The sequence below is a fragment of the Lipotes vexillifer genome, unplaced genomic scaffold, assembly GCF_000442215.2.
Source record: "Lipotes vexillifer unplaced genomic scaffold, Lipotes_vexillifer_v1.1 scaffold109, whole genome shotgun sequence".
In the NCBI taxonomy this organism is placed as follows: domain Eukaryota; kingdom Metazoa; phylum Chordata; class Mammalia; order Artiodactyla; family Lipotidae; genus Lipotes; species Lipotes vexillifer.
The window spans coordinates 1,211,332-1,215,747 of record NW_006790015.1 but is presented as its reverse complement, the minus strand read 5'-3'; positions in this window follow the sequence as shown (position 1 = coordinate 1,215,747).

Sequence of the window (4,416 nt, the reverse complement as noted above, 5' to 3'; positions counted from 1 at the left end):
GGGGGGGGTGGGGGGGGGCGGGGGGAGACTGAACGATAGGACTCGAGGGGCTGCCCCTGTGTCTTTCTCTGTGTATATATCAACCTGTCTCTCTTTGTCCCTTTCGCTGTCCTTCACAGTTTTCTTTCAGTCTCCGTGTCTCTGTCTTTGTTCCTGTCTTTTTTCCTCTCTGTGTGTCCCTCTCTCTCTGCTCCCCGGCCTCTCTCTGCCGACAGCACTCTGTCTTCCTCCCTCTCTTTTTTCTCTTCTCTCTGGCCGTCTGTCTTGCGCTCTCCTGGCTTGCAGCACCAGCTCTCGGGCGCCTCTCTGCAGATCTGCTTGGTTCTTCTGCTCTCTGCAGACCAGCTCTCCCTTTGTCCCACGCATAGGGTCGGATGTGGCCACGGAGGCCACATCACATCCAGTGCAAGTGTCTGCCTGTCAGAGACTGAGCACGATCGGCCGGGGCCCAACTCCAAACCTCTGCCAGGGGGCTGCTTGGGGCCCCGTCTGGACCATCACCCATAACCCGGGTTTACCCCTCCCCCACCCCAGGTAGCTGGACAGCACGAGGATTAGCTCTCAAGTGACAGTGCAGTTCTCAGAGAAGAGGGGCTGGGCTGGACCATTCCCAAGACACACCTACTCCAAGGCCTTGTGAGGCTGTGGTTGGGCGTCAAAGTTAGTACCCAGGGGAGGGGTTAGTACTGGCAGTGACCCTGACAGTTAGGGGTACACTAGGGCCAGAGGTCCAGCTATAACCACCTGAGCTAAAATAGCGATGAAGCACTCAGAGCTAGAAAGCTGCCCCCTCAGCTTACTCCAAGAGAGTAAGCGGGGCTCCTGGGGGGCTCCTGGAGATCGACCAGGTACCTCTGTGCCCAGGCAGGATGGCAGAAGGGAAAGGATGGGTGGGAGCCAGACAAACGGCACAGGGTGCATTCTCTGGTATATAGCCGGTGCTCAGTGACTGTTCGCACGAATGAGTGGGTAAGAGCGAGAGAGAGTGGAAGGTGTTAACAGAGCAGGGAGAGAGAGAGCACAGTGCGGAGAGGCAGAGCCTAAGACATCATGAGCAGGAGAGAAAACAGACAGAGGAGCTGGTGGGGAGTGGAAGGGCTGGGGAATGCCCAGGAGGAAAAGAGGGGAGGGGGCAGGGGCGAGGGGAGGGAGAGACTAATTCATTTCACTTCATCTCTGTTCATTTTGGACAAATAGAGCAGAAACTGCAGACCAAGGAAGGAGGAAACAGGGCATGAAATTGCACTGTGCCTTGTAATAGCTCTGCCAGCCAGTGGCCAGGGGCTAAAAAGCCACTGGGTCAGCCCTGACCCTCCCGGGCGCTCTGGGGTGGGCAACCCAGGCCCCGCACTGCCCAGCTGGGCCCAGCATAGGAGTGGGAGGTGAGGGGTGGCCACGGTGGCCGCGTTCCTGCCTGAGAAGCTCCTCTCAAGTTCATCCATGTCCTGGGCCCTGAGTGGCCCCAGGATGCTCCAAGAAGCTGGGGAAGGGACGTCCATTAGACATCAGAGAAAATCCCTGAGAATTTAAGGGATTTGGAGAATTAATACAACCTGGATTTAGGTGATCAAAAGCATTTCTGGAGGTGGCTGTATAGAAGCCGTTGGAAGCTTCTGGATGGATGTAGGTTGCAGGAAGCCTTCCTTTCCCTCTGCAGGAGCCTGGTGGGATGGAGGGCGGACGAGGGGATGGGCCAGTTGGGGACCTCAGAGTGCCACAAGATCTCCAGCTCTACAGCCCGTCCCCTGCCACCCTGCCTGGGCCAGCTTGCTGGGGCTGCAGCCATGAGCAGAAGCTTCAGACATGAGGGTTGAGAATAAATAAGAACAAACTCCCTGCTGACAAACTCTGGGGGGCCCAGCTTCCCACACGGGTTCCCCTCTGAGGCGGATGGAGGAGTGCACAAACGGCCTACTGGGCGCCCAGCTCCAGGCTCTGCCCCCTCTGATCCCACTTATAACTCCCTGCGGGTTAAAACTTTCTCCATCTCAGCTCAACCCCAGTGCTTCCCTGCCTAGTGGGTCCTATCGGCTTTGGAATAGGTCACATCAACCTAAATAGTAAATGCCGCCATATACAGAGCGCTTGTTAAATCCAGACACTGGGCCAAGCCTTTGATGAGCATTAGCCCAAGGTGACGTCAGTTCCTCACAACGACCCACATATAACCGTCACCCCCTTTTAAAGAAGTCTGGCCATCTTCTCCAGAGTTTATGATCTCACCCGGGCTGCTGGGTTGGGTAGCGGGTGGGTAAGTGCGTTCATGAGAGTGAAGTGGATTGAGCTATGGGTGGGGAGGCTGGGTGGGGAGTTGATGGACTTGAGGGTGGGTAAGCTGGTGGCTTGGAGGAGTCGGTTAGCTTGGTGGGTTGAGTGGTGTGTGGAGAGGTAGCTGGTGTTGGGTGGGGTGTTGCTGTGTTGGGTTGAATGGGTAGATAAGGGCTGGACAGTTGGGTGGTTTGATAGGACGGATGGCAGACTGACTGACCCTAGAGCACAGCGTGCGTTTTCCAACCTCCAGATCTTGGCTTTGCCACTCTTGCCACCAAGAACTCCCTCCCTCCCGTCCCTGCTTCTCTTACTCCTCCTTCAAGGCTCAGCCCAGACTCAGTAGCATCTTCTCGTGCCGTCACAGCAAAAGGCAAGTTCATCTCTGCGGACCGTCTAGGATGCTTCTGTTGGGACCGCTCTCCTTACACCTCATCGTCTGCAGAGTCTCTGGCAACAGTGACTTCTACCTGCCCAATGGGACCAGAAGTTCTTTGAGGGCAGACGCTATGCCATGTTCATCTCAGTATGAGCAATCGCGGTACCAGCTGCCCTGGGAGCAGGGAGTAAATATCTGGCCAAGAGAAGGAAACTACCCAATGACTCTCAGCCATCGGCCCTGGACCCTTCAGAGGTCTATCCCTAAGACACAGTAGAGCCAGCGCTCTGGGGCCACAGCCTCAAACCCACCCTGCGTGGCTCATCGCAGACCCCTCCTCTGCAGGGCGTCGTCAGCTATGTGGCTCCCAGCCGCAGAAAATGAGTTTTGGATGGCGTGAGGATGCCCAGGCTGCAAGACTGCACAGGTCTGCTCCCAGCTGGGACATATGCGGGGCAGAGACCAGCTGCCCCAGGGGCTGGTTCAAGAAGTCCTAGCAGCCCCTGAGGCCTGAAAGAGCCAGAGGCTGTGGGGGGTTGGTCTAGGCCAGAGTTCTGGCAGGCTTTCACAAGATTAGCGGTCACCCTGTGGATCCCCTCTCCTCTGCTGGTGGGTCCCCGCCCCTCCTCCACCTCCACTGTGCCCCTCCTGTTTGTTTACCCTCTGTGGCAGTGAGGGAGGCATTGGAAGGAGAGCCAGCCCCCCACCATCAAGGCAAATACTTTCTCTGCTAATTGGTATTTGCATGGCAAATCCCAGGTAAAGATGGGATCATTTGCATGTTCTAGGGGTAATGATATTTGATGTTGTCAACTTATTACCACCTTAATCACCACTCAATTTCCTGCTTTTCAAGCTCCCAATCACGCTGCCACCCAAAATAACCACCTCTTTGAGACTGGCAGGGCCTCACTGGGAGGGAGCCATTCTGGGATCCCCCTGGCTGAGGGGGGCTGAACGACATTCTGACCCTGCTCTGGGGCTCCCTCCGTCCTCCCCCTCTTCCTTCTCCTTCCTCCTATCTCCTCCCCTCCTCCTTCTCTCCCTCTCTCCTCTTTCTCTCTTTCCTCCCTTCCCCCTCCTTGTCAGCCCCTCCTGCCCGAGGCGCCCCCTCAATTTGCTGAATCCACTCATTCCCTGTAGGAAGCCAGACAAAGGAGCGGGTCTCCATCGTACAGACAGGAAAAGAAGCTCCCTTGCAATGGGGCGAGCATCTGATTAGGTTATTTATTTCCAGGAACAAGGGGGAGCCTCTCTCCAAGGCCACACCAGGACCCCACTCAGCCCCATTACCAAAAAAGAGACTTATTTTTAAGGAATAACAAAGAATACCTTCTATTGAGTGTGCACTACCTGCACCAGGCCCTGTGTTCACTGCTTGGCCTGGATTTCTCACTGGTCCCCGTTCCTCTCGGAGGAAAGGCAGAGTCCTTACGAAGACCCCTGAGACGCCGCGGGGTCTTCCCTCATCTCCCGTGACGCGCCCTCCCACTGCCTCTGTTACCCCCGATCTGACCCCCTCCACCTTCAGCCAACACCAAGTGTGCCCCTGCCGGCGCTGTGCTGGCTCTGGTCAAAACGCTCCTTCCCTGGACACCTGCTCGGCCCACTTTGCTCCATCCCCTTCTCCATGAAGCCTGCCCTGACCCCCGTCCCCCATTAATCCTGCAACCCGCTGCTCCATGGTGCATGGGGCATGTGCGTGTGTGTGCGCGCGTGCGCGAACACACACACACACACACACACACACACACACACACACACCCCCC